Here is a 25,184-nt window from a genome sequence, read left to right on the forward strand (position 1 = left end):
TCTATAGATTTGCCTATGCTGGACACTTCATATAAATAGTACCATATAATATGTGGTTTTTGTGTCTGGTTCCTCTCACTTAGCGTAATATTTTCAAGGTTCATCCATGTTCTAGTGCATATGAGTACTTCATTTCTTTTTGTTGGTGAATAATATTCCATTGTATGGATATAACACATTTCTTTTTCATCCATCACTTAATAAATATTTAATGGTTTCCACTTTTTGTTAGAAACAGTGCTGTAATGTACATTCATGTACCAAGTTTTTGTGTGGACATATATTAATAATTTCATTTCTGCTGCATATGTAACTAGGAGTAGAATTGCTGCATCATAAGATAACTCTATATTTAAGCTGAAGGACTATTGGAACTGTTTTCCAGAGTGATGACACCATTTTATATTCCCACAAGTGTCCTCAGGGACACTTGTTATTACCTATTTTTTAAAGTGTGGTCATCCTAGTACATGTGAAGTGGTATCCCATTGTGATTCTGTTTGGCATTTCTCTAGTGGCTAAGGTTGATGAGAATGTTTTCACGGGTTTAATGGCCATTTGAATACTGTCTTTGATGAAATATACATTGTTTTTAAGTAGACATTGTTTTATAATAACACAACTCTTAAGATAAACCGAATGAGTATGAGGAGAAAATGGAAAAAAGTAAATGTAGATAATTCTTTAGATAAGCTTTGCTGTCAATAGAAGCAGTGAAAGGAGATAATTCAAAGGACACGTGAGTTGAAGAAAGGCTTGCAAATATTCTGGTTCAGCAATATTTTTTTATGCCACAGTGATAATTGTAGCCCATAGTCAAAGCCTCAGTGGGCACAGAGAGAGGGAGACAAAGTGAGGGACAGCAATGGGGAAGGAAGAGGAGCACAGGAGGGAACTGAGTTTATTGCAAAATGGAAAAGAATAGTTGAATAATAGAAGAGTCACCTCGTCTGGCAGAAGTGTTGAAAATGGGCTCTTTTAGGGGCAGAAGAAAAGCGCTCAGGCCATTGGGTAAGCGGACTTTTTCTCTTGAGACACTTGTCTCCATGACTCTTGTCACTCTTTGCTTCCCTCTTGGTGACTTCACCGCTTCACAGCAACAATAATCAGCTAAAACAACAGCAGCAATAACAACAAACCCAAACTTTACCAGCCCCCCTCCAAAAAAAAAAATCCAAACAAAAACACTATTTAAAAATCACACAATTGACAAAAATCCTCTTAAGGGTATGTTAATGTAAATACCATCTGTATTAAACTCTTACCTTATTTAAACATACACATAGAGCTTGACTTTAAGAAGCCCATGCATGAATTATTTGAATAACTGAATTGATGAAGGGTGAAGTTAAAATAAATGTATTCAAATAATGATAGGCAGTATAAGTGAAGGAAAATATGGTTTAAATTCTGAATTTTGTAAAAATAATATTTATGTACCTATGGTACAACTATTAAAATGATCTAAATTGGGTTATTCTTGTTTCTTAATATTTTTGTGTGTAATGCTAAAAAAAGGTAAAAGAAATAAAAGCTATTTGATTTGGATCTCTAGAGAAAAATCCAAGCTATGGGAAGTACAATGTGAACTCCCAGGTATGTACGTATGTACACAGGCTGGGGTTAAGCTATTGCCTTATTTCAGCTCCATGCTTATACAGTCTGTGATGCTGCCTGGGATTCTACAAATCATATGTCCCTTTTGCCAGAGCTCTCCGTTAGGCTTTACCAATTAGAGGATGCTAGGGACGGACTGAAAGGCTGAGGGGGAAGAAGGAGTCACACTTCCTGTTTGCTTCCTGTTCTGTTTAATGACACCATAACAATTACTTTTCATTTTAGCAGTTATAGTTTGTTTCAGTAGCAACAGTTATTTCCAGTTTTTAGTTTTGACAGCATTCCTAGACCTACCTCCTTAGGGTTTTTTTAAGACACCAACAGCAACCAGCAGTTGCCCCCTACTGAGCAGCCTAGGTCCTAGCTCTGAGAAGACACTCAAGCTTCTAAGTGTAGTATTTATATTTTAATTCCAACCTCATCTCTTTGTTGTCTCAGCCCTAGGTAGCTGCTTCCTACATTGCTTATATCATGATATTTTAGTATTCCCTCTTGCCTTGTCAATTTTTCAATATCTGGTTGGATAGCAATTCTTTATATTGAATTATCTCTGTAAAAATAACTGTTGTGGCTTCTATTCTATATCTTAAATGGACTCTAACTGAATTAATACATGTATAACTATATATAATGAATAAATATTATAAACGTGTCTGTATATATGTATATATAGATATTTGTCTGTGTATATGTATTATAGATAAATGTATATATAGATATGTATATATAGAACCATAATCTCCTTAATATGCATATACATAGATATGTACATATGTATAATATGATTTAGAATATATAAACATAATATATGGATATTAAAGAGAATTATCTACAGTTTTAAATATGCATTGTATTTTTCTATATGCATGTTACACATCATATACTACATATCTATGTATATATGCATATTAAGGAGAACTGTTTATGGTTTTTGGTATCATTTGTAATGGTCATAAAAATTTTCTCTTTTAACTTTAATTTCATTGAAACTATACTTGGACTCCTACTTGGAGACAAACCTGCTTGGTCAGAATATATTATTATTTTGCCACGCTTTGGTGTTCAGTTAGCTAAGTTAGAAATTTAGCTTAAGTGTTTATTAGTAAAAATGATAAATAATTGACTTTCCTTCTACTGTCTTTTTCTGGTTTTGATGTCAGTGTTGTTTAGCTTTGAGGAATGGGCTAGGAAAGGTTTCATATATTTTGGAATAATTTGTATAAATTGGAATTATTTGTTTCTTAAAGGTTTATGGAACATCTAAAGAACAAATTCATTTGGGTCTTGTACAGTTTTTAGAATACCACTTTGATTGATATTTCAATTTCTTTTAGATCTATATCTTCTATTTTTCTTGAGGCAATTTTGATAAATTATTTTCTTGAGATATTGTCAGTTTTCATCTAGGTAATAAAATGTAGTATCATTTTATGTATTTTAAAATTCATCCATATTTTCACTTTTCATTGACAACATTGTTAAGTTTTATTGTGTCTCTTTTTTCAATTATACTTGCTGAAATTTTGAAAATGATTGGTTTTTCTAAAAATCACATTTAGATTTTATTGATAAACTTATTTTCTTGTTTTCTAAGTTTATTAATTTCTTTAAAAAATCTTCAATAATTCTACCCTAATTTTCTGAGCATTTTCTTATCTAACTGAAAGCTTAGTTCAACAATTTTCAATCTGTTTTGTTTAATACTACTTTGGCGTAACACTAAGGTTATATTCTTTTTCTCATTCTCACACTCTCAATAGTTCTATGTAGTTTGTAATTTTCATTTGGCCACTCCCTTGACCTAAGAGTAATTTTGAATGTGATGAACACTTTCCAGTTATTTAATTTTTAAAATAAATTTTATTGTGTACATTTAAGGTGTACAGCATTATGTTATGGAATACACATGGGTATTAAAAATTTATTACAGTGAAGAAAATTAACATATACATTATCTCATATAGGAAGAAAAAACTTTTTGTGTGTGGAAAGAGCAGCTGAAATCTATTGATTTGGCATAAATTCTGTATACAGTACAATTTTATTACCTGTAGTCCTCATCTCGTACATTAGATCTCTAGATTTGTTTAGGCTATATATCTGCTACTTTTTAAAAAAATTATTTTAATTTTGGGTATATATTTATGGGGTACATGAGATGTTTTGATATAGGCATGTAATATGAAATAAACACATTGTGGAGAATGGAGTATTCATCCCCTCAAGCATTTAGTTATAAACAATCCAATTATATTCTTTTAGTTATTTAAAAATGTACAAATACATTGTTATTGACTATAGCCTCCCTGTTGTGCTACCTACTAATTAATAGTAAGTCTTATTTATGCCTTCTATTTTTTTTTTGTACCTATTAAGCATCCCCACCTTCTCCCCACCTGCAGCCCCGCTCCACACTCCCACTATCCTTTTCAGCCTCTGGTAATAATCCTTCTACTTTCTATGTCCATGAGTTTAATTGTTTTAATTTTTAGATCCCACAATAAGTGAGAACATGTGATGTTTGTCTTTCTGTGCCTAGTTTATTTCACTCTACATGATCTCTAGTTCCATCCATACAAGTTGTTACAAATGACTAGATCTCATTGTTTTTATGGCTGGGTAGTACTTCATTATGAATATATACCACATTTTCTTTATCCATTTATCTGTTGATAGGCACTTAGATTGCTTACAAATCTTAGCTATTGTAAACAGTGCTGCAGGAAACTTAGGAGTGCAGCTATTTCTTGGATATATTAATTTCCTTTCTTTTGGGTATATACCCAGCAATGAAATTGCTGGATCATATGGTAGCTCAATTTTTAGTTTTTTGAGGAACCACCAAATTGTTCTCCATAGTTGTTTTGCTATTTACATTCCCACCAACAGTGTAAAAGGGTTCCCTTTTCTCTGCATCCTTACCAGCATTTGTTACTGCCTGTCTTTTGGATATAAGCCATTTCAACTGGGGTGAGATGATATCTCACTGCAGTTTTCAGTTGCATTTTTCTGATCAATGAAGTACCTATAGTTGTATATCATTTTAATAGTTGTACCTATAGTACTGGGTAGTACTTCAGTACTTTGCATATGCCTGTTTGCCATTTGTATGTCTTCTTTTCAGAAATGTCTATTCAAATCTTTTGCCCATTTTTAATCAGATTATTAGACTTTTTTCCCTATAAAGTTATTTGAATTCCTTATATATTCTGGTTATTAATCCCTTGTCAGATGGGTAGTTTGCAAATATTTGATTTCACTCTGTGGGTTGTCTCTCCACTTTATTGATTGTATCCTCTGTTGTGCAGAAGCTTTTTAACTTGGTGTGATCTCATTTATCCATTTTTGTTTGGTTGCCTGTGCTTGTGGTGTATTGTTCAAGATTTTTTTTGCCCAGACCAACATCCTGAAGATTTTCCCCAAAGTTTTCTTGTAGTATTTTTATAGTTTGAGCTATTAGATTTAAGTTTTTAATGTGTTTTGATTTAATTTTTGAATATGATTAAAGATAGGGGACTATTTTCATTCTTCTGCATATGAATACCCAAGTGCCCCAGCATCATTTACTAAAAAGACTTTCTTTTCCCCAGTGTATATTCTTTGCACCTTTGTTGAAAATGAATGTAGCTGTGTGGATTTGTTTCTGGATTCTCTATACTGTTCCATAGGTCTGCCCATTGCACTATCTATGTCTTGAAAAGCTGTAGTGATTATTTTAGATTGGTTCATTATTTCATCTTTCTACTTAAAATAAGAGAAATGTACACACCACAGTTACAGTGTCATAGTATTCTGTTTTTCTGTGTACTTACTATTTCTATTGAGTTTTATACTTTTAGGTAATTTCTTATTGCTCATTAGCATTCTTTTCTTTCTGATTGAAGTACTCTCTTTATAAGTACTCCTTTTACAAGTTCTCCCGTTACGAGCGTTTCTTGTAGGACAGGTCTGGTGTTGATGAACACCACCTTTTTTTTGTCTGTGAAAATCATTATTTCTGGTGAATGTTTAATGGATATTTTTGTCAAATACGCTGTTCTAGCATTAAAGTTATTTTCATTCAGCACTTTAAATATGTCATACCACTCCCTCCTGGCCCATAAGGTTTCCACTGAAAAGTCTGCTGCTAGGCATATCAGAAATCCATTGTATGTTATTTGTTTCTTTCGTTCATTCTTTTTTTTTTTTTTTTCTGCTTTTAGGATCCCTACTTTATCCTTGACCTCTGGCAGTTTGATTATTAAATGCTTTGAGATAGTCTTCTTTGGGTTAAATCAGCTTGGTGTTCTACAACCTTCTTGTACTTAGATATTGATATCTTTCTCTAGGTTTGGGAAGTTCTTTGTTAATATCGATTTGAATAAACTTTCTACTTCTGTCTCTTTCTCTACCTCCTCTTTAAGGTCAATAGCTCCTAGACTTGCTATTTTGAGACTATTTTCTAGTTTCTGTAGGTGTGCTTCGCTTTTTTTTTTTGAGACGGAGTTTCGCTCTTGTTACCCAGGGTGGAGTGCAATGGCGCGATCTCGGCTCACCGCAACCTCCGCCTCCTGGGTTCAGGCAATTCTCCTGCCTCAGCCTCCTGAGTAGCTGGGATTACAGGCACGCACCACCATGCCCAGCTAATTTTTTGTATTTTTAGTAGAGACGGGGTTTCACCATGTTGACCAGGATGGTCTCGATCTCTTGACCATGTGATCCACCCCCCTTGGCCTCCCAAAGTGCTGGGATTACAGGCTTGAGCCACTGCGCCCGGCAGGTGTGCTTCACTTAAAAAAAAATTATTTTTTCTCTCATCTCCTCTGTGTATTTTTAAATAGCTTGTCTTCAAGCTCACATATTCTTTCTTCTTTTTCTTTTGTCTCCTCTGACTATGTCTTTTCAAATAGCCTGTCTTCAAGCTCACTAATTTTCTTCTGCTTGATTAATTCTGCTATTAAAGGACTCTGAGGCATTTTTCAGTATGCCAATTGCATTTTTCAGCTTCAGAATCTCTGCTTTATTTAACTATTTCAGTCTCTGTTAAATTTACCTGATAGGATTCCTAATTCCTACTCTATATTATCTTGAATGTCTTTGAGTTTCCTTAACACAGCTATTTCGAATTCCCTGTCTGAAATTTCACATATCTCTGTTTCTCTAGGATTGGTCCCTGCTGCCTTATTTAATTCATTCGGTGAGGTCATGTTTTCCTGGATGGTATTGATGCTAGTAGATGTTCTTCATTGACTGGGCATTGAAGAGTTAGATATTTATGGTAGTCTTCACTGTCTGGGCGTATTTGTAGCCATCCTTCTTGAAAGAACTTGGATGTTGTGATCTAAGCTATATCTACTTTAGGCAGCACCCCAAGTCCAGTAATGCTGTAGTTCTTGCAGGCTTGTAAAGGTATCACTTTGATGGACTTTGTCAAGATCCAGGAGAATTTTCTGGATTACCAGGCAGAGACTCTTTCTCTTCCCTTACTTTCTCCCAAACAAACAGAATCTCTCTCTGTTCTGAGTCACCCAAAGCTGGGGATGGAGTGACACAAGCACCCTTTGACCACCTCCAGTATGACTGTGCTGAGTCAGACCTGAGCCAGCACAGCACTGGGTCTCACCCAAGGCCTGCTGTAACCACTCCCTGGCTACTGCCTATGTTCACACAAGGCCCTGAGATTCTACACTCAGCTTATTGCAAAGCCAATCAGGTCTGTATCCTTCCCTTCAGGGCAGTGAGGTTCCCTAGGCCCAGGTGGATGCAGAAGTGCTATCTAGGATTTAGGGACTACAGTTAAAAACCTAGCAGCCTATTTGGTGTTCTACTGTACTGTGGAGGAGGTGGCACTCAAACCACAAGATGCAATTATTCTCACTCTTTTCTCCTCTTTCCAAAGGCCTCACCCATAGCCACTGCCACCCCAGACCATAAGTAGTACTGTCAGACCAACTACCTCCAATATTCCTTTAAAGTCCAAGAGCTCTTAAGTCAACCTGTGGTGAATGTTGCCTGGCCTGGGACTCATCCTTCAGAGCAGTGGACTCTACTCTGGCCCAGGGCAGAACCAGAAATGTCACCCAAGAGTCAAGTCCTGGAACAGGGGAGCCCAAGAGCTTTCTTAGTGCTCTACGTAGCCTGTGGCTGTTCTGGTACCTGAAGCCAACAAGTCTCAATGGCCTACTTAAGGTCCTTGATGTGGTACCTTGGTATCACTTCTGGTTTTCCAGGGACCAAAGGCTCTTGAGTTGGCAGAAGATGAATGCTGCCAGGAATGGGTTATTTCCATTAAGGCAATGGGTTCCTTTCTGGCCCAGGGGGTGTCTGAAAATTTCATCTGGGTGGTACGTCCCAGAACAGGGGCCTCATGACTCTGATGACTGCTCTATCCTGCTGTGGTTGAGCCAGTATCCAAGATCCAAGACAAAGCCTTCCCAACTCTTCCCTCTCCTCTTCTCAAGTAGAGGGAAGGGTTCTTTTTTGGGGCTGTGAGCTGTGAAGCCTGGGGTTAGGAAAGGGGTAATGCCAGGACTCCTTTTTGTACCCCAGCTGGTGTCTCAGTATGTCAGGTGCCCTCCAGTCCACTGTTTCAGGGCCTAGTACAGCATTAGGACTCACCTAATTGTTGCAGTCCTTATGACCTACATTGCCTTTCAAGTACAGAGCACTTTGGCCCTTGGTGGTGAGGTTTGCAGGAACTCAAGATCTGACCTCTGGCATCTGTGATATCCCTACCTGAGTAGCGCTGGTTTCAATGTTCTCCTTTAAGCAGGTATCAGCTGAGTTTGGTCCAGTTTACCTGTCTGCTCCAAGAGGACAGCACTAAGTTTAATGCCTCACAGTTGCTGTGTTCTCCCTTCTCTAGTGCCCAGAGATGCTCTCTGCACCATGACAGGCCTGCCAGAGGGTAAAGAACAGGTGATGTCAGGAGTTCAGGACTTTTTTTTTTTTTCTTCCTATCTCTTCAGTGCCTTTTTCAGTGATATGAAGTTAAAACCAGGTACTATGAGTGCTCATTTGATTTTTGGTTCTTATGAAACTGCTTTTTTCTGTGTAGATAGTTGTTAAATTGGTGTTGTTGCAAGGAAGGCAGTCAGTGGAGCCTTCTCTTCTGCCATCTTGGTCCCTATATCTGCTATTTTGTATTCTCTGATCTATATCTCTTCATTTCCCCACTCCTCTGTCCCAACCAACCCTGGAAACCAAGGTTATCTTCTCTATTTTTGTATATTTATTTATTTATTTTAGAATCTACTTATAAATGAGGTCATACAGTATTTTTACTTCTATATCTAGCTTATTTCACTTCGCATAATGTCCTCCAGGCCTATTTATGTTGTGGCAAATAGCAGGATCTCATTCTTTTTTAGGGCCGAAGAATATTCCACTGTATATATGTATTACAGTTTCTTTATCCATTTATCTGTCAATGGCCACTGAGGTTAGGTTGCTTCCATATCTTGGCTATTGTAGAACATGCTGCAATGAACATGGAAGTGCAGTTATCTTTATAAGGTGCTGCTTTCATTTCTTTTGGGGATGCCTAGAAGAGATATTACTGAGACGTGTGGTGGTTCTATTTTTAACTTCTTTGGAAACCACCATACTGTTTTCTATAATGGCCATATCAATGCACATTCCCACCAATATTGTATACGAGTTCCCTTTACTTCATCCTCTTACTAACATTTGCTATCTTCAGTTACTTAACTTTTATTGGTGGGAGGGGGGCTTTATTAACATTCTTTTGTTAAGATTATTCATTTCTATTTTTTTTGCACTATTATTGCTGCTTGCTACTATTTCCAGTTTTTGTTTTGTTTTGGCTTTTAGATTCAGGGAATACACGTACAAGTTTGTTACTTGGGTATATTGTGTGATGCTGAGATTTGGGATATGGTAGATTTTGTCACCCAGGTACTAAGCATAGTACTCAATACTTAGTTTTTCAACCCTCGTTCCCCTCTCTACCTCCCCTGCTGTAGTCCCAAGTGTCTATTGCCATCTTTATGTCCATGAGTACCCATTGTTTAGCTTCCACTTATAAGTGAGAATATGTTATATGTGGTTTTTTGTTTCTAGGTTAATTTGCTTAGAATAATGGACTCAGGCTGCATTCATGTAGCTGCAAAGGATATGATTTTGTTATTTTTAATGGCTGCATACTATTTCATGGTATGTATGTATCACATTTTCTTTATCTAATCCACCATTGGTGGGCACCTAGGTTGATTCCATATCTTTGCTATTGTGAATAGTGCTGCAATAAACATATGAGTGTATGTGTCTTTTGGGTAGAATAATTTATTTCTTTTATATACCCAATAATGGGAATATTGGGTTGAATGGTAGTCCTGTTTTAAGTTCTTTGAGAAAATCTCCAAACCCACTTTCCACCGTGTGTAATTTACATTCCCACCAACAGGGTATAACATTCCCTTTCTCAATAGCCTTGCCAATATCTGTTGTTTTTGACTTTCCATCATAGTCAAAATGACTGGTGTGAGATGGTGTCTCATTGTGGTTTTGATTTCATTTATTTGATGATTATTGGTGTTTAGCATATTTTCATGTTTATCGGCTGCTTGCATGTCTTCTGTTGAAAAGTATCTGTTCATGTCTTTTGCCCATTTTTAATGGGGTTGTTTTTTGCTTGTTCAATTGTTTAAGCTCCTTATAGATTATGGATATTAGACCTTTGTCAGATTCATAGCCTGCTAATACTTTCTCCCATTCTTAAGGTTGTCTGTTTTCTTTGTTGACAGTTTCTTTTGTTGTGCAGAAGCTCCTTGGTTTAATTAGGTCCTACTTGTCAATTTTTGTTTTTGTTGCGATTTTTTTTAAGACTTAGTCATAAATTCTTTCTCAAGGCTGATGTCTACTATGGTGTTTCTCAGTTTTTCTTCTAGGATTCTTATAGTTTGAACTTTTACATTTAAATATTTAATTTATCTTGAGTTAATTTTTGTAAATGGTGAAAGGTGGGGGTTCAGTTTTATTATTCTGCACATCCAGCTATTCCAACACTGTTTGTTAAATAGGGACCTCTTTCTCCATCTCTTATTTTTGTTGACCTTGTCAAAGATCAGACAGCTGTAGAAATGCAGCTTTATTTCTGGGTTCTCTGTTCTGTTCCATTGGTCTATGTGTCTGTTTTTGTACCAGTACCATGCTGTTTTGGTTACTGTGGCTGTATAGTATAGTTTGAAGTCAGGTAATATGATGCCTCCAGCTTTGTTCTTTCTGCTTAGGATTGGTTTGGCTATTCACATTCTTTTTTTAGTTCTTTATGAATTTTAGAATAGTTTCTTTTCTAGCTCTGTGAAAAATAACATTGGTAGCTTGACAAGAATAGCATTGAATCTGTAGTTTGGGCAGTATGGCCATTTGAATGACATTGATTCTTCTAATCCATGAGCATGGAATGTTTTTTCATTTGTTTGTGTCATCTATGATTTCTTTCAGCAGTGTTTAATAGTTCTCTTTGTAGAGATCTTTTATCTAATTGGTTAGAGGTATTCCTAGATACTTTATGGTTTTTGCAGTAGTTGTAAATAGGATTGCTTCCTTGATTTGGCTCTCAGTTTGAGTGTTATTAGTATGTGGAAATGAAAATGATTTTTGTACATTAATTTTGTTTCCTGAAAGGTTATGGAAGTTGCTTATTTGTTCCAGTAGTCTTCTGAAGGAGTCTTTAGGGCTCACTCTGTATAGTTCATATCAGCAAAGAGAGATAATTTGATTTCTTTACCTATGTGGTTGCTTCTTATTTCTTTCTCTTGCCTGATTCCTCTGGCAAGGACTTCCAGTAATCTGTTGAATAGGAGTGATGAGAGTTGGCAATCTTGTCTTGTTCCAGTTCTTAAAGAGAATGCTCCCAGTTTTTGCCTGTTCACTATGATGGTGCCTGTGGATTTGTCATAGATGGCTGTTAGTATTTTGATATATATTCCTTCAGTGTCTAGTTTTTTGAGGACTTTTATCAAGAAGTGATGTTGGATTTTATTGAAAGCTTTTTGTTCATCTATTGAGACGATAATTTTGTTCTTAATTATCTTTATATTGTGAATTACATTTGTTGATTTGAATATGTTGAAACAACTTTGTATCCCAGAAATGAAGCCTACTTGATCATAGTGAATGCACTTTTTGATCTTCTGCTGTATTCAATTTGCTAGTATTTTGTTGAGGATTTTTATATCTATGTTCATCAGGGATATTGGCCTATAATTTTCTTTTTAAGTAATGTCTCTGCCAGGTTTTGGTATCAGAGTATGATGACTTCATAGAATGAGTCAAGGAAGAGTGCCTTCTTCTCAGTTTCAGTAGGGTTGGTAACAGCTCTTCTTTGTACATCTGGTAGAATTTGGCTGATGTTTATCCATCTGGTCTGGGCACTATTTTTTTTTTTTTTTTNTTTTTTTTTTTTGGCTGGTAGTGTTTTGTGTTACTGATTCAATTTTGGAACTTCATATTTGTCTCTTCAGGGTTTAATCATTTCCTGATTCAATCTTGAATTGAATCATGTTCAATTCAAATTCATGAGATCCTGTGTTTCCTATGATTTATCCATTTCCTCCAGCTTTTCTAGTTTGTGTGCATAGAGGTGTTGGTAATAGTCACTGAGGATCATTCATATTTTTGTGAATTGGTTGTAATATCACCTTTTTATTTCTGATTGTGCTTATTTGGATCTTCTATTTTCTTCTTTTTGTTAACCTAGTTGGTGGTCTATTGATCTCATCTATCCTTTCAAAGAAACAACTTCTGGTTTCACTGATTGTATGGATATTTGTTCTCCATTTTGTTCAGTTCTTCCCTCATTTCAATTATTTTTCTTTTCTTAGCTTTGGGGTTAGTTTGTTTTTATATTTTTAGTGTGATGTTAGATTATTAAATTGAGATATTTCTACATTTTTGATGTAGGTATTTAGCACTATAAACTTTCCTCTTAACACTGCTTTCATGGTATCCCAGAGATTTTTGGTATGTTGTGTCTCTGTTTTTATTCATTTCAAACAATTTTTTGATTTCTACCTTAATTCTATTGTTTATCCCCAACTCATTCAGGACAATCTGTTTAAACCCCATGTAATTGTGTGGTTTTGAGATATCTGTTGGTATTAATTTCTATTTTTATTCCACTATAGTCCAAAAGTATGGCTAGAATGGATTTCAGGTTTTTTGAATTTAGAGGCTTGCTTTATGGCTGAGCATGTGGTTGATCTTGAAGTATATTCTGTGTGCAGATGAGAAGACTGTATATTCTGTCATTGTTGGATAGAGTATTCTGTAGATGTGTATTAGGTCCAAATGATCAAGTGTTAAATTTCAGTCCAGAATTTCTTTGTTAGTTTTTTGCCTTGATCTGTCTGTGGGGTTTGAAGTCCTCTGCTATTATTATGAGGCTGTGTAAGTCTTTTCTAGGTCAAAAAGTACTTGTTTTATGAATCTGGGTGCTCCCATGTTGGGTGCATACATATTTAGTATAGTTAAGTCTTTTTGTTGAATTGAACCCTTTATCGTTATGTAATATATTTCTTTGTCCTTTTTTTTTCTGTTGCTTATTTAAAGTCTGTTTTTTCCATGAGAATAGCAACCCCTCCTCTTTTTTGTGTTCCATTTGCATGATAGATCTTTTCCAACCCTTTACTTTGAGCCTATGGGTGTCATTAACATGTGAGATGGGTCTGTTGAAGGCAACAAACAAATGGGTTTTGTTTCTTTATACAACTTGCCACTCTGGGCCTTTTAAGTGGGGGCATTTAGGCCATTTACATTCAAGGTTGAGTATTGATATGTGAGGCTTTGATCCTGTTAGGTGGTGCTTTGCAGTTTCTATTGTTTGGTTGCTTTATAGGGTCTGTGGGCTATGTACTGAAGTGTTTTGTTTTGTGTTTTTTTGGTGGAGCAGGTATTGTTCTTTCATTTCCATTTTGATATCTTCCTTGAGGATCTCTTATAAGGGTTGGTCTAGTGGTAATAGTGCTTGGTTGTCTGAAAAATATTTTATTTTTTCTTTGCTTATGAATTTTAGTTTGGTAGGATAGGAAATTCTTGGTTAGAATTTTTTTTTCTATGACAATGCTAAAAATAGGCCCCAGTCTGTCCTGGCTTATAAGATTTCTGTTGAGAAGTTCACCGTTAGACTGATGAATTTCCCTTTGTGAGTGATTTGACCTTTTTCCTCTAGCTGTCTTTAAGATTTTTCCTTTAGCATTGACCTTGGACAGTCTGGTGACAATCTGCCTGGGTGGTGTTCATTTTGTGTTGTATGTCATGGGTGTTTTCTGTATTTCTTTTGCTTGGATGTCTACCTCTCCAGGAAAATTAGAGAACTTTTCTTGAATTATCCCCTCAAGTGTTTTCTAGATTGTTTTCTTTTTCTTTCTCTCAAGAGTGCCAATAATTCAGAGGTTTGGTTGCTTCATATAATCCCATATTTCTTGAAGACTGTTCATTTTTGAAATTCCTTTTTCATTACTTTTGTTGTCTGACTGGGCTAGTTTGAAAGATTGATCCTTAGGTTCTAAAATTTTTTCTTCTGCTTGGTCCAGAGAGAAGGGATCTTACTTTTCTTGCACAGGCTGCTCTTGAACTCCTGGCTTCAAGTGATCCTCCTGCCTCAACCTCCCAAAGTACTGGAATTACAGGTGTAATCTACTGTGCCTGGCCTTTGGCTTACACTGTTGTTATAATTTATGTAAGGTGTCTTTTCATATTGTTATTTTTAGTTTTCTTGTGTGCTTTCATGTTAAGGATGCCACTTATAAATAATTCATAGCAAGTTTTATTTTAACCTAATTTGTGAATTTCTTTTAATAGTTTAGCCCTAACATATATATTATAGCTAATGATGAATTTAACTTTTTTTTCTGAGACTTTATTTTGTTTTCTATTTTCCTCACTTGCTATAGATTGCTCTTTACCTCCTTTCCAGCTTTTTGTTAGGTTGATTTTTTTTTTCTCATTCTAATGATTTGGAAGATAATGTTATTCTAAGTAATTATCACTAAATTTCTATCATACAAACTTATGTTTGTTTGTTTGATTTTTTTAAATAAAGTTTAGTTATTCAGTATCCCAGCCTTCCCCATTATTTAGATAGGTACGTCTGTGCTTTCTCATTTTCATATAATTTGAAATTTGAGTTTGATAACTGCTATGGTTTTATTGTTCTAGCCTATCAACATGCTTAGACAACTTCAAATAGTCTTCTTTTCTTATCATTACCTTTTCAACTCTACTTTTTCTTCTTGTAGTTTAATTTTTTTTTTCTTTTGTTTCTCTTCTCATTCCCCTGCTTATTGCATCCTCTAATAATTCTTTTCAGACAGCATTTCCAAGTGGTAAATGATGTCAATCTTTTTCCCTCTTTCTGTAGTTTTTATATATTGGAAATTATGCATTTATGTAACTGTCCTATATTTACCAGGTTAGGGAAAACTAATCTGGGTAATTTTTATTTCTATAGTCAAAATTTTAATTTTCTCAGTCTCTTATTGATTTTATTTAGGGATGAAATGTTTTATATGCTTTGGAGAATATTATCTATAATGATAAAAAGTCTTGTCCTACTACTGTAAATTTCTTGCTTTGCATATAAATTTCTTTTCTTTGTTGAGTTACATATTGTTCATTTGTGATATTGGCTTTCTCTAAATATTTGATGATTCTTGTACATCTTCATAACTGAAATTCCCTATTAAACTCAGAAAAGGCCGTTATCTCTTTTAAGCCTGCTTGATAGGAGAAAGAGGACCAATTTTTGAATGGGAAAACAAGTAGATAAAATTCTGTGCCCAGGGCTCACCATTTCTACTGAAAGTTGACAGTTGCTGGAGGCACAACTTTGTCTCTCTGACCCAGTGTTTTGCCACTCTCCTCCACCTGAAGATTTTCTAGTTTCTGTTGTTTGGCTCTTGGGCAGGTTGAGGAGAGAAGAGAGGAGATGAAGGGTGTGCAGGTTACTCCTGCTGTGATACTCCAAGTTCAACCTTGTTTTGCCTGTACCCTGCCTATTTCTAGTTTCTGCTACTTTCAGACATGAGGTCACTGGTGCTTTTTCTGCCTTTTGTAGCTTCCATTCTCTTAGGTGCATTTTTGGCTGTGGTTCCCATTTCCAGTCTTCTGCTTTCTGCCTTTTAGAGTGCTGATAGCGTACCCATTTTTTGTTTTCTATTGTTGATATTGTTGAGATAGATTTATTTATTAGGTTGGTACAAAAGTAATTGTGGTTTTGGCAATTTTAATTGAAAAAAAAAACCCTGCAATTACTTTTGCACTAACATATTTTTTCTTTTTCTTTTTTTTTCTTTTCCTTTATTTTTCTTTTTTAACGTGTAAAGGAACTTGTACCAGTAGTAGAGGCTGCCCTGAGTGCTCAGTCTATCATCTTGGACTGGAGCAACCCTTTACTTCTTATGATAGTTTTCTTCCTGTAAAAAGCAAAATTCAGTAGTCTGTTCAACATCTTATATGTATTATTTTGGTTTTGGCTGTGTTTTTGTTTTTTAACCACACTCATGAAGAATAAGAATGGCAACCAGAATTAATGTTAAGCAACTAGCAGCTACTTTGGGCTACAGTTTTTATTTATGTTTATACAGTATATATTTCCATCCTATGTTCTTATACTCTAGAAAATGTAAGGTAGATCTAGGGCTATCCCTGTGTAATTTTAGCCTCATAGAATCTTAAAATGAAGAATAGGTGTTGGCCAATGTTTTTAGAAGCAGAGTGTGTGGGAGGGTCTTGTTCTGTCACCAAGGCTGGAGTGCAGTGGTCTGATCATAGCTCACTACAGCCTTGACCTCCTGGGCTCAAGCCATCTTCCCATCTCCCGAGTAATTGGGATTAGAGTCATGAGCCACCATGCTTGGCTCCAATTTTCTTATTTGTTTGCCAAGTGGATTGTCTTCTTTTCTGCTATTCAAACAAATAAAGATGCCCAACAGCAAAAAAATTTTGCAGAGAAGGTGGAATATCCAAGGAGTGTTTTTAAAGTATGGGGTTCAAGTTGTATTTTACTACCTTCTGAATATTCCATAATTAATATTAAAATTGATCAGTTGATCGGAGACATTTGCTAATGATCGCAAAATAATTTTGCTGATTAGGATCAAATACAAGGTCTCCTTGTAATGATTTGGAAGACCATTCGATGAAAGCTGCAGTATTGTCTACATTGTTTTCCTGGACTTTACCAGAAGCATCTTTGAAACTTAATGGTGATTTATTATTATATTCAGTGGTCTAGCAAGACGAATTCAGAAAAAATTTTTTGGGCTGATCCTCTGATGTTTCAACACTTAAATAGTCTAGGAAGTATTGGTGGGTGTGTGATTTTATTCCCAGAGCCTTAATAGACTGTTAAGTAGGTGGCTCCACACACATCCTTACATTTTCCTTGTCACATGTGACTCATTTTTACTCCACCTTTAAAAATCCTTCTGAGAAAAAATTAGATAATATTCATTTCAAAGTTTAATAATCCATGTGGCTGACATTATTTTCAGTGTCTCATCTCTATATTATATGCTACAGAATAAATTTATTTATTTTTACTCTTTCCTTAGTGGACATAATAATAATTACTACTACTTATTGATCATTACTTCTCTGTTTGTGATATGGCTCCCATGAGTGGAAGAATACCAGGGCTCTTGTCTCATGTTGAATTAGATAAAACAACACGGACACATGGAGTGGTTTTAAGGAGCAGAGAGTTTAATAGGCAAGAAAAAAGGAAGAAGAAAGAAGGAAGAAGCTCCCCTATACAGAGACAGAGGGAGGAGGGCTCTAAAGCCTCGAGAGGGAACCCCAAGTGAAGGGGAAACCAGCCAGGTATATATAGAGGCTGGAGGAGGCGATGTCTGATTTGCATAGGGCTCAGGGGATTGGTTTGACCAGGCATGTAATTCACCACATAGCCTGTGAAATACTGGCCCTCCCACCCTTGCCTTTTAATGTGCAAATGCAGGGCACCATGATGTTCTACACATGTGGGGATATGTGGGGGTGGCCATGTTGCCAGGCACGTGGGGCAAGTGTGAGAAGGCAACTCCTACAACACTTGTAAATATACATGTGAATATAATAATGCACATGAAAATTATTATTAAACTGTAAAGTACTATTCAAAAATATTAACATTTATGCTAATATTGTTAGCATATTATCATATTACCATATCATTGATTTTAAGAACTTTGGATAATAAAAATAATGAGAAAGCTTCTCTCTCTGTCTCTCAATCTCTGTCTTTTGGTGAGCAACATGAGTCTTCCCAATATCAGAAACTAAAATAGAATTTCTTAAACTTTCCAGCTAAGCTCCAGAAAACCTTTCAACAAACAAACGTGACTGTTTCATATACCAGTTGGCATGAAGATAAGGTATTGGTATGGCATTTTAAAGAGGAAGCTTGAGAAATATGAGGAAAGTAACTAAACTAGAATCAATTATAATAGGCTGGTTATTGGCAAATACACATACACTTTTCAGAGGATCTTGGAGCATCTCAAAGAAAGCCAGGAGTTTAGCAGAGTATTCTGCCTTTTCTTTCTGCTGTGATAGACATGGGACTAAACCTTTCATGCCTCTTTTTCATAACCTGTGAAACTGGGGTCATAGTAGCATTACCTTTCTTAAAAACTTGTTATAAAATGCTACCTGTACCCCAATAAGTTATGAAAAAATAAAATAAAAAAATTATAAAATCACAAGACAACAAGGAACTTCTAATGCCTTATTTTTTCTCAAAAGGAAACTATCTTAAGTGAATAAGTGATTTGTACAAAGTCAGAAAACCTAGTTGGGCTGTAATAGACTGGAAGCCTTTTGAGTTGGAATAGATGTTTTAGTTATATAGTTTTTAAATCCTTTTACTGAATCAGAAATTCTCCACAATCTCTCTGGCATTCCTTAGGAGATCACTCCTTGTTAACAAATTGACTGAATTTCAGGGTGGAACATTATGTTATCAGACCACTTTAATTGTCAGGTCATTGTTTATAATGTCAAGTCAAGTTCCTGTGATTTCTGTACCTTGACTCTTATCACAAGTGCAATTCCCTAGAAAGCAGACACTTAGAAATTAGCGTGCGGAAGTTTATCAGGGAATGCTTTTGGTATCCAGTCTGTATAAAGGAAGAGAAAACAAACAAATAAACAAACAGGATTTGACAGAGAAAGAAGTCACTCTGTAGTGCAGTTCAAATAGAGTGCCTCAATGGATGCTGCAGGGAGTTTAGATGGAATAACCTTCAAGTTTTCTTGAGCTGGGATGACACAGCCAGGGCTTTAAACCTCTGTTTCTATCACTTACTGAATATAGGCTGCCCCGGGAAGGGGGCATGAGCTTAGGTAAAGTAGTTTTCTTCAGCTGAGGCAGTTCCCAAATGGAGCTCACATCCTAGGGCTGTTTGTAGGCAGCTAAAGCTTTAATTCGTTTATTTCTGAAAAATAATAAAGGTGGTACCTCATAGCATTCACTACATATAAGACATTTTAGAATTAATTTGTAAATTTTACTAAAAATATCCCTGCTCTCTTTAATTGGGATTGTGTTGTATTATAGATAAATTTAGGAAGAGTCGGTATATTAACAATGTTGAATCCTCAGTCCATTAGTATGTTCTACCTATTTATTTGAGTCTTGTTTAATTTCTATTTGTGATATTTTGCAGTTTGCAATATAAGCTACAAATCTGTTTGGATATATTTCTCCTTTGATGCTATTTTGAAAGGCATGTTCAAGTTTCCGTTTAAAAATATTTATCATTATGAATATTAATGGGATGCTTTCTTCCCTTTCAAATGCCTTCTCTATTTTACTCTCTTTCTTGGGTCAGTGGTCTTTAAGCGGAGTTCTAAATAGTTTGAACAGTTTTATTGTCTGTAAAATTATGCATAAAATTTATACATATCCTGTGAGACTGTCCAAAATAAATTGTATTAATTTGTATTAAAAAATAAAATAAAAATATTTATCATTAGTGTATAGAAGTGTAATTACTATTTTTTGTACATTGGTTTTATATTCTAAAATCTTGTTATGCTCACTTATTAGTCATAGATTTTTATGTAGATTCCTTAGAATTTTCTATATCCATGATCATATTGACTGTGAAAAAAATTTTATTTATTTGTTTGCAGTCTGTATGCCTTTTATTTATTTTTATTGCCATGTTGAAATGGTTAGGGCCCATAGTACAATATGGAATAGAAGAGCTGAGAGCAAATATCCTCCTCTTGATCCTAGTCTAGTTCAATAACATTTAATCTTTTATTGAGTATGATATTAGTAAATTATAGCAGGTGAATTAAAATTCCAGAGTAGCAACATGAAAGGATGCATTAAAGGTCCATTGCTTAGTAAAGTCTTATACTGTACTCAATTTAACTGCATCAATACTGTATACAACAGTAGCTGGAACAAATTGTAAATAATTATCTACTGCCTAGCTTTGAAAGAGAGCGCATTTTACATCCTTATGGAAACAACCAATTCTGTAGCATATAGAAAATACATAATGTCCTGCAAAAATAACTGTGTAGTGGAATATTATCTCTTTCAGATATTCATCACTTACTGTTTGCTGATTTTCATGCTGAGAGGTTCATGCTTAGATTACTCATCAAACAAGTTTATCTGGGTTGAAGTTTTTTGCCTGGCTCCCTTTGGACAGGAAGTTGACATTTTAATATGAAATTCATAAAAATATCTTCTAATTATATAATTCAAGAGCCAGCCACAACTGCAGGAAAAAACATGGCCTCATTCTTTTACTACTTCTTCTTCATCACCACCTTGTCTAAGAGGAAGCTCAGCTTCCTCTTAAAATCCCTTTCAAAGAATCCTAGAAATTTTCAGGACGTTTTGCTTAGGAACAAGGCTGCTAATGTTGTACTAATTCTGGCTTCTCATTTCCATCTCTTATTTCTGCTTCTATGGGAGCTGCCCTCCCTGAAAATGTGTGTTTCTGTAGTGGGGTATGATCCACTAATGTTCCTGAAGGAAGAGCAGTTATTTAGGTGCCTGACTCGGTGAAGATCTTGTCATTTATGCCTTAAAACATCAATGGTCATAATCAGAACCTTACATAGTCTTTCATGAAGTTAGCTCCTTCACCTGTCACTATCCCACTTTTCCCTCAACAGGTGTCACGTGAGGAGGAGAGATGTAAATTCCTTGCCATCCCCGTCTTTATCATCTTTACCAATTCTTTGACCTTCTTCAACCAGTCATATCACAAACAAGCAAATAACCAAGCAAAACCCAAATATTTTCTTCTTTTAGTCAAAACACTAAAACCAATGTGCATATTAATTCATGCAAATGAAAACCTGCATTGGTCACCTGCAAACCAGTTACAAGTAAACAAATTTGGCCTCAGTTGGAAACCTGGCTACACAGCAATGCCTTTGTTGACTAGAGTCTGTCAGTTGCATGTTTCTATTTTGCAATATCAATCCAACAGTCATTTACTGAAGGCTCATAGAGTGTTGCTGTGGGGGATACTGAAATGAATATAGATAAAAAGCAAAAATGTAATCTTCTTAATGTCTTCTGTTTGGAATAGCTTCTGCCTCACAAGGCCTTTTTGTTTTGTTATTTATTTTCAAATTAATTAAAATGCAGCTCATTATTTTCCAGGCACAAATATTTGCTCACTATATTTAAACACATAAATATTTAAACACATAAATGTCCACTGCTAATTGCCAGGCAATTAGCAGTGGACATTTGACTGCAAATGGAGTAGAGCTGATTGTAACATTATATGCAGATGAGGAGTGCTGAATCTAATCATGCATTGAGATTTCCAGACAGTCAAAACTTACACCCTCTCTAAAAACTCAAAGCTGTACATTCAAAGGTCTACCCAGGAATAAAGGCAGTGCTAGATGTCACTACTTGTAGTTATTTAATCACCAATGCCAAAAATAATATTTAGATGATGATTGAGAACATTAGCATCTTATAAATATCAAACATGATTACTTCCTGTATGGTTCTTGAGCCCCTCAGTCTTAAGTCAAATATTTTCTTATGTATCATGTTTGATAAATCAGAACAACAAAAGCTGAAATGAAGACATCATCTTATTTAATCATTTAAAAAAATAAACACAACAGGTATAACTGTTATACTTAATAATAGCCTGAATATAATCATACATACTTCTAGAGAGACAGATTTTCATCCATAAGATGGTTTTCCGAAATCCTCTTCTCATTTGTCAAACTTGAAGGATGGTTAACAAAGCACTAAAAATTAAAAAAAATTTTTTAGTTTGCTTGAACTCTTTGTTTTAATTTAATGAGCTCATCTGGCTTATAACATATATAAACATGAATATATGTGTTTCATTCTTCCACAGAATTTTGGAAGTAATACAAACATAAAAGGCTTCATTCATCATTTCTTTGCCACCTTGATTAGAGGTTTTAAGCCTATGCCTTCAAGCTGTATGAGTCATACCCGAAAATATGAGAAATCAACATCCTGAAATAGCTTGAATTGAGGTTTGGTTAATGGTAGGATGGAGCAGTATCTCACAAAACGAAAGCTTTTTATTAGTTCTGAAGAAAATGAAACCATCATCAGGCAGGATTTTCATGGAGCTTGAGAAGGATAACTTTGGCTGTGGATGTTTCCATGCTGAGTAAAAATGTCTTTGCACTGATCAGGTGCTAGTGACCTGCTCATTTCCTGTATTTGCTAGCACCGACACTTTGGTCCCAATTTCATATCTACTGATTGGTTTCATATCCTCCTCCCTATTCTCTTCTTGTCAAAATTGGAGCCACTTTTCAAGGTCTAGCTCAGGATTTTGCTCTGAAACACTTCTTGATCCTGCCAGTTTGATTTAACTGCTTCTTCCTCTTCTTCTTAATAGCACTTCTAATCTGTACCAGTCCTTTGGCCCCTAATCATATGCTGCTTTATATGGTTCATTGCATTTTCAAGCCTATCTGTCTGATCTCCTCAGCTAGATTAAAAAGTCTTTGAGGGCAGCGACTGTTTGTTTTTGTGCTCAGATGATTTGATGGCTATATAGGGGGAACAGTGACATGTTGATGACCTCGACTAATCTTTTTGCTCCAGGATACATGGCTTCATCAGGACATCCCATGCATATATGAGGTTTATTTTAATTCATGGCATTTTAGATATGGCTCCAGGGTCAGATAAACCTAAGTTTGAATCTAGGATCCACTACTTACTAAATGTGATTTTGGGTACATTTCTTAATTTCTGTAAGCATTCATGTACTCCTCTGGAAATACAGGCAATAATAAAGTTGTGAAGGTGAAATTAGATCATGGCTAACCATTACCTGGCATGGTTCCTGGCCCACAGTTAGCACAAAATAGCGGCAATTATTATCACTATGGGTATTAAAGCATGGTAGACACTCAAGTGGCTCTGGTCAGAGGGGGAGGAGGATTGCTTGGGGAGTACACAGAGTGCTGGACCCCATCAGCCAGTCGTCAAAATCACAGGGCCAAACACAATGCAGTGAGCTCACACTTGATGTAGGGCAGTGTCCGGAGAGAGGCAAACTATGAATGAGAATCACGCCAACGTGAGTCCCTAATGGTAATAATACTAGAAATTAGGCATCTGGCAAGTACTGGTTCGAGGTAGTCTTTTTAGTTTGGTTGAAGACATTGAACAGCATCTAAGATTTCTGAAAACAGAACCAGTTTTTCTGAAAAGGAGTCTAGGGAAAGGGTAGGCAGGGTTAGTCAAACAGATGAGAATTTGTTTTGTTTCATGTTAATGCTTTTTCTTCCAGCAACTGCCCAAAGTCTCCCTTCCTCATGTTGGGGCTCAGAAGCTGATTCCCCAATATATGGTGCTTTGACATGCTGAGTTGAAGGAGAAGCCTCCGGTCTCTTTGACCTTCCCCTTCACTCCCGATCCTCTGTCTTCCTCAAAGCACAGGGTGAAGTTATTCTCTGAAGTTCCTTGATCTGCCCAAAATCTTGACCTTCCCTGAGTTTTTATTAACTGAAATAACTTTTAAGGAAGAAAGACTGAAATCCGTTAACGTATCTGGACAGACTTTTGTCATAAACCATTGTCTTCTGCTTTAGTTTCATTCAGTATTGCATAGAATCATTTACCAGCCATTTTCTGCTCTATGGGCCCAACAGACTTTGTCCCAGGCCACTGTATGTTCTTCAAGTCCATTGAATTCTCCTAAAAATAATGTACTGCCCGCCCCCCCCATAAAATCATCCGTATTTCCTCATCTCCAGTTATCCCAAGAAGAAGGGTAGATAACAACTTGTACCCCATTGTTTGTTGGGGTAATCACGCTGTGATTTCTCCCATGCATGTAGACTTTGTCTCTCTCTTTCTGTCTCTCTTCTCTCTCTCTTTCACACACACACACACACACACACACACAGTAGTAAGCACTCAGGAGTTCAATAACCACCTTTATGTTGATGGCTTCTAAATCTCTGATATAAGTCCAGATTTTTTTCCTGACTCTGAACTACAGGGCCAACTAAGTACTTGATTTCTCAAACACTATTAAAACAGAACTCTTCACCTCTCTCAATTTTCCAAATTTGTTCTTCCTCTCCATGTTCTTTCTCTCAGGGAGTGACACCATTATCCATCCTGTTGTTATTCAAGTAAAATAGACTCACATCCTCCTTGAAATTTTATTTTTAAAAATATCCAATTAATCACCAAATTTCTACTCAAGCTTCCTGAATCCATTTTCTTCATCTGGGTAGATATGTCATGTTTGATATTTCATCTGCAAATATATGGACGATAGTGCTTACTTAAAAACTCCTCTCTTGTTTTTCTTTTCATCCACCTGTTACCATGTGGCTTAATCAGTTTTGCCACTGGTATCAAAACAGAGATATAGATCAATGGAACAGAACAGAGGCCTCAGAGGCAATACCACACTTCTACAACCATCTGATCTTTGACAAACCTGACAAAAGCAATGGGGAAAAGATTCCCTGTTTAATAAACGGTGTTGGAAAAACTGGGTAGCCATGTGCAGAAAGCAGAAACTGGACCTCTTCCTGACACCTTATACTAAAATTAACTCCAGATGGATTAAAGACTTAAACATAAGACCTAATACTGTAAAAACCCTAGAAGAAAACCTAGGCAAAACCATTCAGGACATAGGCATAGGCAAGGACTTCATGACAAAAACACCAAAAGCAATGGCAATAAAAGCCAAAATAGATAAATGGGATCTAATTAAACTCCAGAGCTTCTGTACAGCAAAATAAGTAATCATTAGAGTGAACTGGAAACCAACAGAATGGGATAACATTTTTGCAATCTACTCACCTGACAAAGGTCTAATATCCAGAATCTACAATGAACTAAAGCATATTTACAAGAAAAAACAACCCCATTAAAAAGTGGGTGAAGGATATGAACAGACACTTTTCAAAAGAAGACATATATGAGGCCAACAAACATGAAAAAATGCTCATCATCACTGGTCATTAGAGAAATGCAAATCAAAACCACATTGAGATACCATCTCACACCAGTTAGAATGGTGATCATCAAAAAATCTGGAGACAAC

Source organism: Cebus imitator, unplaced genomic scaffold, assembly GCF_001604975.1.
Source record: "Cebus imitator isolate Cc_AM_T3 unplaced genomic scaffold, Cebus_imitator-1.0 Scaffold5, whole genome shotgun sequence".
Lineage (NCBI taxonomy): Eukaryota > Metazoa > Chordata > Mammalia > Primates > Cebidae > Cebus > Cebus imitator.